Raw genomic sequence first — 11,607 nt, 5'->3', positions numbered from 1 at the left:
CCGCTATGTCCAAGCCGCAAGTTGACCTTGCTCTGCCTGAAGCTCACTATACCGTGCAGGAGGGGTCAGCTGGGGTGAGGAACTGGCAGCCTGTGTAGCCTCCACCTGATGTAGTGGGAGGACTGGCAGTACTACCACGTGCTGGAGGTGTGGATGGAGCAGGGGAGCTGCCTGGGCTCCTCTGTGCCCCGAGGAGCTGGTATACTCTCCTCTTCTCACATGGGAACACAGACGATCTGGGGCAGATGTGCTCCTTTGACATCGGCCTGGGCTCCCAAATCAAGCGCAACAGAGGAGGATCAGATCCAGGGGGTATACAGGTGGGACTCGGGGCTGGGTTGTATATGGAGGGGAAGGACAGGACCAGTGAGTATACAGAGAAGGAGAAGGGGGAAAGGGTGCATATGGGGGGCCACCAGACTGAGGATATACACAGAGGAGGAGGTAGGGGGGAGTGCATGTAGAAAGGGGGTGAACCAGACCCAGGTGTGTATACAGAGAAGGAGGGAGAGATATATATAGGGGGGAACCAGGCTTCGACAAATCCCAGGTCGCCATGGCAACCAGAAACTGCATCCCAGCACCTGTCCACTCACTGCCAGCACCAGGCACAAACAAACTCCCACTGGATATGCACCTCTGGGTGCCGGGCAGCTGACCCAGCTCCAACATCTAAAAACATAAGAAAAACTCCAGCTATGCTACTTACATGCAGCAGAGCCAAAGTTTCTCTCTTCTTCTCCACACACTGGCATCCCCTCTGCCCCCACCTTCAGCAGACCCACTGCCGCCATGCAGAAAGGCTCCCCCATGCACCCCTCTCCCTCGGCACCAGCCAATCTGTGCGCACCATGGACAATCCTCCTCCTCCACCTAGCACCTGGTGCTGGAGGCGAGCAGAGTCCAGCCACACAGCATGCCACACAACACACACCAAAAACCCCAGCCCCAACAACCTCAAGTGTCAAATCCTCACATCCCAAGAGCCCCAAAGGGACATGCACCCCCTGAAACCACTTAGTAAGAAAGCCCTCCAACCAAGCAGCATGCCCAGCTCCAGTGCCCTCTTGTGCAAATTCAAGATCTGCCATGTCCGTCGTGGAAAATAAGCCCTGTTAGTCAAAAAACAAAAAAAAAAACAAATGGCTCCTAACTATACTAGCTGGCTATAGAGGTACCCTTGAAAGCAAGAATTGGCCTTGCTCTCAAAATTTGAAACGATATGCCCCGGCCAAACAGTGGCGGTAAAATTGGTCTTTGGGTGTTGGTGGTGCTGTCACACCGTAACCCTATAGAGGTCCTCTTGATGAAAGCAAGAATTGGCCTTGCTGTCAAAAATGTAAATGATGTGCACCTGTGAAACAGATGGAGGAAAATGGGTCTTTGGATGTCGGTGGTGCCTTTATACCGTAACTCTATTTAGGTACTTTTGATGAAAGCAAGAATTGGCCTTTCTGTCAAAAACTGAAATGATATGCAGCTGTCAAACAGGTGCGGAAAAATTGGTCTGTGGGTGTCGGAGGTGCCTTCAAACTATAACCCTATAAAAGGTACTCTTGAGGAAAGCAAGCAATGGCCTTGCTGTCAAAAAATTGAAATGATATGCAGCTGTCTGAGGACGTCACAGGAAGTGACGAAAGGCGCTAGATTGGAACGCATGGCGTCATTAGGTCACGAAAGGTGGAACACAAGCCGGAAGCAGTGCTTGCCACTCTGCAGAGAGGACGCGCAACCCACACCGCTGACCACCATTGTTTCGGTTGTACATTTTACTGCTTTTAAAACCCATATTGTGGGTAATAAACGGAATTTTAATTTACTACACTATCTGGAGCTTCTTTCTCCTTCCCCCATACCCAACTAGCTGCACACCTCGGAGCATAAAGGAGCCTGTTACCAGCCCTTAGGATCCTAAAGGGGAACCCATCTCAGCCCAGGGGGCAATTAAGCACGAGTGGTTCTAATGCCATAAGGCATATATAGGACCCACAGGATCTAGTAAGTGATTTACTCTACCCACACACACGGTGAAAGGAATCAATGTCATAGAATATATGGACATTCACGTTTGAGCACTTGCACCTTTTGAATCCGTTGGAAAATTCACAGTCACTAAGGACTTTGTTGATCATTTTTGAGCACTACAGTCAATCTTTTTTTTGGACTTTATATGTGATCATTCAATTTCACTTTACTTTATTTATTGAATATTGATTTATTATTTATTTATGAAGTCAATGATACATATTGTGGCAGGTATTTATTTATTAGATCACTGAATGTTTTTGCAAACGTCATAAGGTTGTTCACTAAGCACTTTTGATTCACCATATTATCATAACCATATATTTAATTTTTATACTTACTTTTTACTGACAGTTTTCATGCTTGTCACATATCACCTGTTTTAGTAAACTCCACTGGTATACAAAATTAGGGTTTTAACCAGCAAGCGCTGTAGCTGGCCTTTTTATTAGGACCATATCTTTTAACAGAAATGATGCCTTGTTGTTAGTGTCAGTGGGAGGAAGAGTGTCATAAGGGCCAGATAAAGGCAAGCAAAGGGTCACAGTTTGGAGACCACTGGTCCAGAGTATAGATCTAGATTTGTCCCAAGTATCTTTAAATTTGCTTACTGATGACTGACTTACTAGGTCTGCTGGAAGTCTATTCCAAACATCAACTACTCTTTTGTTAAAATAATACTTTCTAAGCTTAGTTTGAACTTTCACCTGCTGGTTTGAAGTCATAAGAAAGGATTTATGTGGTTCCGCGCTTAGGATAGGGGGTATATATGTAAAAATTGACACCGCACCTGGCTGCTGCCCACTTCAAAAAATGCAACCCTAAAAGGGGAGCATTTAAATAGATAGAAAAAAGGGGAGGAAGTGATTGGCGCTGCCTGGTGGGGTGTTTTGGGAATATAATATATGGTTCAACACTTCTAGTAGGGTATTTTTATGGGGGTCTCTACAATAAAATTTATATTAAGACCTGTGTAAAATATGCTAAAAGTATTTTTTGTATCAAATGACAAACCTGTGTAAAATCAGATCAGGACTATGTGCAAATCCTAGACATAAAGTAAAACCTCTTAAAATTATATCAGCAATTATATACCATATGTGCAAATGTGCAAAAAGGTGCAAATGTGAATACCAGAAGTGAAGTGATAAGTAATAAATGATTCAATGATAAATATTAATTAAATAATGTCCAATAATAAATTAGCAACCATAAAATGACAATCGGTAAGTATAATCATAAAGGTACCAATAAATATAAGTGCGAAAATTAATAATAATATATATATATATATATATATATAGCTGCCAATGAATAAATAAGTGCAAAGGTGCAAAGGTGAAAAAATTCCTTCTAATATATAACTGTGCAAAAAATGGCAGTATGGAAAGTAAAAAGTAAAAAATATATATAATAAAACGGTGTCCGTATAAATTATCAAGCGAATAGGTCCAAACACATGTGCAGTCTCGGTGATTTTAAATCCAGAAAGAGTCCTAAATAAGTGTAGTCCGTATATGGTGGTTAAAAGTGCTCTTTTCTCTATGCCCAAAGTTTGGTGGGTGGGCAGAAGGAAAAAGTGTTCCCTTGAGCCTGGGGTCCTGCGCTTACCAGATTCCCTTACCCCTGCAGGGGTAAACAGCGGGTCGATTATTAGGGGATCGCTCCCACACACTGGCAATCAGGATATCCCCCGACCTCGATTCCTCTCCTTAGTGGTGTACAGATGTCAGCTCAGTAAATGTATTAGAAATCCAATACAGTAACCGGGTATGTAGGAGAAAAGGGAAGGAGCCTCCAATAGTGTAAAATTGTTTTTACAAAAGGGCTTTATTAAATAAAAGTCATGTACTCACATAATATAAAAACTAAATGTATGCCCGTCTGGCATAGGAGCCGCAACCTCCTCTTTTGCGGTGCACGCCCAAAGATAGCGTGCGTACCAACCGCCGGATGTGCGTTCCAAGCCTCAGGTTCGGTAGACGGAAATGACGTGGTCACGCTCTCGACCAGTTTCGTCTCACTGACGTCATCTGGAGAAGCGTCGACCACGTCGCCTCCGTCTCCTTAAGAATCGCGTGGTTACCAGGCAACCCGGTCCGGAATTGTTGTATTAATTGATGTGGCCAATCCGGCCGTAGTGTGTCAGCTGTTGCTAGGCAGAGAAAAGTCTTTAAAACCTATTCTAAAAAGTGTACGTAGCCAGTCGGAAAATTAGGGGAATTGAATTGTCAGAAGTTACTGGGCAGAAGTGATGTATTGTTTAAAATGTAGAAAGACGTTAAAGGGCTAAATAACATAATTATGTATGTGCATTTCGATCAATATATTATATGTAGGCGAAAATGGTATCCGAATGAAAGAGGAATTATATATAATTAACCAGTGTAGTTCGTGAATAGTATTCTATATTTTATAACGGGTCATATAAAAATGTATTCAATGTGGGCAAAGGAACTATAATTAGGGGTATTTTGCACGGACAATATAAATGAAGGATATTATTGTTCGCAAGAACTAAAAGGTGAATTGAGCCACAATATTAATTAATTTCCATAAAAATAAATAGCTTGTAAAAAATAAAATATAATATAATAATAATTTAATGGAGTTCGTTCTTATGTGCAAATGAAGTCCTAAAAATAACGGGAATTAAATTATTAAATGAGATTAGTGTGTATATAAGAGGCAAGTATATATAAATAAGAGGCAAGTATATAAATAATGGGGTGCTCTGGAGGGTGAGAGAAAAATTAAAATATATATATATATATATATATATATATGTTTGGACATAGGGGACAATATCTGTAAAGTGGTAAAAAACTATCGAGAGCAATTCAAAAAATTAAATGAATAAAATTAAATAGAAATATTCTTAAAATTAGTGGTGGTACTAAATAAATATATTATATATACCCGGTGGTCTGGTAGGCACTCAACACTTAATTAATAAATTCATAGTATTGCCTATAATACACTTAGTGAAGCAATATGAAAATCTTACATAATGTCTTAATCAGATATGTAACATACACAATCATATGAATAAATAAAGACTTTCTTAAAACAATCAGATATTTGTCAGTATAACTGTAGAAAATCACATAGTCAATTTGCTATGCATAATAAACCGCCCTGGTGTTGAGTTATGTATAGGCCTGCCTGAAATTATAATTAAATACTCTACTCATGTGTGCCAATAGGTTGATATATTAATGTATAACTCCTATTACTGTTCTAATTCATTACGGGTGGTGTAGAATTTGGAAATGAGGTGTCTTGCTATATAGAATTAAAGCAAGTTGATAATAATTTACACAAAGAATTACAGTAAAATCATAAATATAATATATGTATAAAATCGAAAATTTAAAAATATAAAATATATGTAAAGAAAAGGGGCTCTCGTATTCCGATAAATGTCCTGGGGCCTGTGCTATATATTAATTAAGGGATGTATATTGGTCACCCTAGTCCGAATATTATGCAATCTGAGTATGTTTTTAATAATTGGAGATGAAGCAATTAAGATCTATGACAAGGTTCAATCCACCAGGCTGGAGTGATTCCAATTGGAATATACACTTTGTTTCGTTTTTCGAGATCTTCCTAGTTTTGTTCTCTCCTCTCCAGTGGGCTTTTATGGTATCGATACCATAGAATAATAAGCCTTTAGGATTTTTGTTGTGCATTTCGGGGAAATGTCTTGATAGACCATGCTTGGGGAAGCCTTTTTTAATGTTTTTTATATGCTCTCTTATTCGCACATACAATGGCCTTGTGGTTCTCCCCACGTATTGTTTATGACATGGACACTCTATGACATATGTCACATGTGTACTAGAGCAGGTTTGGAAAACCATCAAAAAACTGGAGGAGAATAAACAAGTGGTCATCCGCCCCGCAGACAAAGGGGGAGGCCTAGTGATTCTTAATAAAGAGGATTACGAAGAGGAGATGAACAATCTGATAACTACGCCAAACACTTACCAGAAACTGAGAACAAATCCCAGGAGAGAATATAGGGAGAAATTGAAAGGGTACATAAAGAAAGGCAAAGAACTAGGCATCCTCAATAATATATAGCACAGGCCCCAGGACATTTATCGGAATACGAGAGCCCCTTTTCTTTACATATATTTTATATTTTTAAATTTTCGATTTTATACATATATTATATTTATGATTTTACTGTAATTCTTTGTGTAAATTATTATCAACTTGCTTTAATTCTATATAGCAAGACACCTCATTTCCAAATTCTACACCACCCGTAATGAATTAGAACAGTAATAGGAGTTATACATTAATATATCAACCTATTGGCACACACGAGTAGAGTATTTAATTATAATTTCAGGCAGGCCTATACATAACTCAACACCAGGGCGGTTTATTATGCATAGCAAATTGACTATGTGATTTTCTACAGTTATACTGACAAATATCTGATTGTTTTAAGAAAGTCTTTATTTATTCATATGATTGTGTATGTTACATATCTGATTAAGACATTATGTAAGATTTTCATATTGCTTCACTAAGTGTATTATAGGCAATACTATGAATTTATTAATTAAGTGTTGAGTGCCTACCAGACCACCGGGTATATATAATATATTTATTTAGTACCACCACTAATTTTAAGAATATTTCTATTTAATTTTATTCATTTAATTTTTTGAATTGCTCTCGGTAGTTTTTTACCACTTTACAGATATTGTCCCCTATGTCCAAACATATATATATATATATATTTTAATTTTTCTCTCACCCTCCAGAGCACCCCATTATTTATATACTTGCCTCTTATTTATATATACTTGCCTCTTATTGCACATATACATATGTATCAACAGTAATAAGCTCTTTATTTCCCTACATGTTTAGTACACTATTGCACATAAGTAAGTATTATATATATGTCCCCTATGAAATTTCCACAGTTACCCTTATATACACACTAATCTCATTTAATAATTTAATTCCCGTTATTTTTAGGACTTCATTTGCACATAAGAACGAACTCCATTAAATTATTATTATATTATATTTTATTTTTTACAAGCTATTTATTTTTATGGAAATTAATTAATATTGTGGCTCAATTCACCTTTTAGTTCTTGCGAACAATAATATCCTTCCTTTATATTGTCCGTGCAAAATACCCCTAATTATAGTTCCTTTGCCCACATTGAATACATTTTTATATGACCCGTTATAAAATATAGAATACTATTCACGAACTACACTGGTTAATTATATATAATTCCTCTTTCATTCGGATACCATTTTCGCCTACATATAATATATTGATCGAAATGCACATACATAATTATGTTACTTAGCCCTTTAATGTCTTTCTACATTTTAAACAATACATCACTTCTGCCCAGTAACTTCTGACAATTCAATTCCCCTAATTTTCCGACTGGCTACTTACACTTTTTAGAATAGGTTTTAAAGACACTTTCTCTGCCTAGCAACAGCTGACACACTACGGCCGGATTGGCCACATCAATTAATACAACAATTCCGGACCGGGTTGCCTGGTAACCACGCGATACTTAAGGAGACGGAGGCGACGTGGTCGACGCTTCTCCAGATGACGTCAGTGAGACGAAACCGGTCGAGAGCGTGACCACGTCATTTCCGTCTACCGAACCCGAGGCTTGGAACGCACATCCGGCGGTTGGTACGCACGCTATCTTTGGGCGTGCACCGCGAAAGAGGAGGTTGCGGCTCCTATGCCAGACGGGCATACATTTGGTTTTTATATTATGTGAGTACATGTCTTTTATTTAATAACGCCCTTTTGTAAAAACAATTTTACACTATTGGAGGCTCCTTTCCTTTTCTCCTACATACCCGGTTACTGTATTGGATTTCTAATACATTTACTGAGCTGACATCTGTACACCACTAAGGAGAGGAATCGAGGTCGGGGGATATCCTGATTGCCAGTGTGTGGGAGCGATCCCCTAATAATCGACCCGCTGTTTACCCCTGCAGGGGTAAGGGAATCTGGTAAGCGCAGGACCCCAAGCTCAGGGGAACACTTTTTCCTTCTGCCCACCCACCAAACTTTGGGCATAGAGAAAAGAGCACTTTTAACCACCATATACGGACTACACTTATTTAGGACTCTTTCTGGATTTAAAATCACCGAGACTGCACATGTGTTTGGACCTATTCGCTTGATAATTTATACGGACAACGTTTTATTATATATATTTTTTACTTTTTACTTTCCATACTGCCATTTTTTGCACAGTTATATATTAGAAGGAATTTTTGCACCTTTGCACTTATTTATTCATTGGCAGCTATATATATATATATATATTATTAATTTTCGCACTTATATTTATTGGTACCTTTATGATTATACTTACCGATTGTCATTTTATGGTTGCTAATTTATTATTGGACATTATTTAATTAATATTTATCATTGAATCATTTATTACTTATCACTTCACTTCTGGTATTCACCTTTGCACCTTTTTGCACATTTGCACATATGGTATATAATTGCTGATATAATTTTAAGAGGTTTTACTTTGTCTAGGATTTGCACATAGACCTGCTCTGATTTTACACAGGTTTGTCATTTGATACAAAAAATACTTTTAGCATATTTTACACAGGTCTTAATATAAATTTTATTGTAGAGACCCCCATAAAAATACCCTACTAGAAGTGTTGAACCATAAATTATATTCCCAAAACACCCCACCAGGCAGCGCCAATCACTTCCTCCCCTGGTTTGAAGTCATGTCCCCGTGTTCTTGATCTTCGCTTTATGCTAAAACACTGCCCTCCTAAACCTTTTTCACACCCTTCAAGTAGTCAGAGGTTTCAATCATGCCCCCCTTTCCTTAAAGCGGAGTTCCTGTCATTTTTGTGTTATTAAAAGTCAGCAGCTACAAAAAGTGGAGCTGCTAACTTTTAATAAACACACACTCACCTGTCCCACAGTCCAGCGATATGGCCGCCCAAACCCTTGGTTCTCTCCCCGGCACCAGGCTGTGACAGCTTACAGGTACACAGCCGGGTGCACTCTGCCCATGCGTGAGTTGTGCTGCACCTCCTCAATGGTCGGGCAAGCTTCTAGGACCTGTGACATGTACCAGAAGATTGCAGGGAGGGGGAAGAGGAAAACTTTTGCTCCAATCACCTAGGCAGTCCGAGCAGAAGTGGCAGAGGGTACCTATCAAAAACAGCTGGGATGGAGGGGAGATGTGCTTAAAGTAGAACTCCCTCTTTTGGATGGAGCTCTGTTTTAACCAGTTCGGCTCCAGAGCAATTTTTTTAAAATTTTCTCATACATGTAAAAAGTCTTAATTTTGGGCAATAAAATTACATGGAACAAAATTTTAAACGCAACACTTTTGCTTTTGCCCCCATTTTTCATGAGCTGAACTCAAAGATCTAAGACTTTTTATATGTACACAAAAGGCCTATTTCTCTCAAATATCGTTCACAAATCTGTCTAAATCTTTGTTAGTGAGAACTTCTCCTTTGCTGAGATAATCCATCCACCTCACAGGTGTGGCATATCAAGATGCTGATTAGACAGCATGATTGCACAGGTGTGCCTTAGGCTGGCCCCAATAAAAGGCCACTCTAAGGCTCAGTTCACATTTGTGCGATGCGGGAATGCTGCGAATATGCAGCGTGTTCCCGCATAGCATCCGCACATCTGGCAGTTCACACGGCCATATGCGATACGCAGGGGGTGTCAATTAAAAGTTAACGACACCCCCAGTTTAATTGCATATAACAGTGCGATCTGCAAGTACGCACAGAATCAGATCGCACAAGTGTGAACCACTGTGCGATCCGATTTTGATGCGGCTCAAAAAATGCCCCCTGTGCGTCTTTGGTGCGGATGCAGTGCGAATTCAGCCATACAAAGTGTATGGCTGAAATTCGCACCGCACATGAGATGGCATGTAATGAAGGAGCAGTGTGCTCCGAATTACATGCGATCTCCGCAGCCGCACAAGTGTGAAGCGGCACTAAGGGCTCTTTCACACGGAGCGGACCATATAGCAATCCGCTCCGGCACCTCTTTTTTTTTTTTTTCATGGACACGGATGACACTTGTGTCATCCGCTCCGTATGTCCGCATATCATCCCATCCATTTGCGGATGATATACGGACATAATGTATGTCTATGGGCATTGCGGATGTTAACGGATGACACCACTGACATCCAATTTTGCATCCGTTCCGTTTTTTAAACGGAACAAAAATAGGGTTCTATTCCGTTCCAAAAAACGGAACAGAACTGAAAGGACGAAAATCGGATTTCAGCGGATGGTCATCCGATGACATTCGCAATCCCATAGACATTCATTATGTCCGTATATCACCCGCAAATGGATGGGGTGAATTACGGACATAAGGAACGTCCCTAAAATGTGCATTTTATCACACAACACAGTGCCACAAGTTTTGAGTGAGCGTGCAATTGGCATGCTGACTGCAGGAATGTCCACCAGAGCTGTTTCCCATGAACTGAATGTTCATTTCTCTACCATAAGCCGTCTCCAAATGCGTTTCAGAGAATTTAGCAGTACATCCAACCGGCCTCACAACCCGCAGACCATGTGTAACCACACCAGCCCAGGACCTCCACATCCAGGATCTTCACTTCCAAGATCGTCTGAGTCTTGCCACCCGGACAGCTGCTTCAACAATCACTTTGAATAATCAAAGAATTTCTACGCAAACTGTCAGAAACCGTCTCAGGGAAGCTCATCTGTGTGTTTGTCGTCCTCATCGTGGTCTCGACCTGACTGCAGGTTGTCGTAACCGATTTGAGTGGGCAAATGCTCACATTTGATGGCGTCTGGCACTTTGGAGAGGTTTTCTCTTCACAGATGAATCCCGGTTTTCACTGTACAGGGCAGATGGCAGGCAGCGCATATGGCATTGTGTGGGTGAGCGGTTTGCTGATGTCAACATTGTGGACCGAGTGGCCCATAGTAGCGGTGGGGTTATGGTATGGGCAGGCGGTTTTTATAGACAACAAACACAGATGCATTTTATTGATGGCATTTTGAAGGAGTGGACCAACATTCCACAGGCCACAATAAACAACATGATCAACTCTATGTGAAGGAGATGTGTTGAGGCATATGGTGGACCGCCCCCCCCCCTTCCCCCCCCCCCCCCAATACAGTAAAACTGCACATTTTAGAGTGGCCTTTTATTGTGGCCAGCCTAAGGCACACCTGTCCAATAATCATGCTGTCTAATCAGCATCTTGATATGCCACACCTGTGACGTGGATGGATTATCTCGCCAAAGGAGAAGTGCTCACTAACACAGATTTGGACAGATTTGTGAACAATATTTGGGAGAAACAGGCTTTTTGTGTACATAGAAAAAGTCTTAAATCTTTGAGTGCAGCTCATGCAAAATGGGGGCAAAAACAAAAAAGTGTTACGTTTATAATTTTGCTCAGTGTAAATAAACCCCAGAACATTATTTGATTTCTGAAAGCAGAGGCCATGTAGAATATAAAGGTGATAGTTGAAAATTTTTATGTCACATGATATTTGCAC

Source organism: Pelophylax lessonae (genome assembly GCF_965119305.1).
Source record: "Pelophylax lessonae genome assembly, chromosome: 3".
NCBI lineage: Eukaryota > Metazoa > Chordata > Amphibia > Anura > Ranidae > Pelophylax > Pelophylax lessonae.
This window is presented reverse-complemented; position numbering follows the sequence as displayed.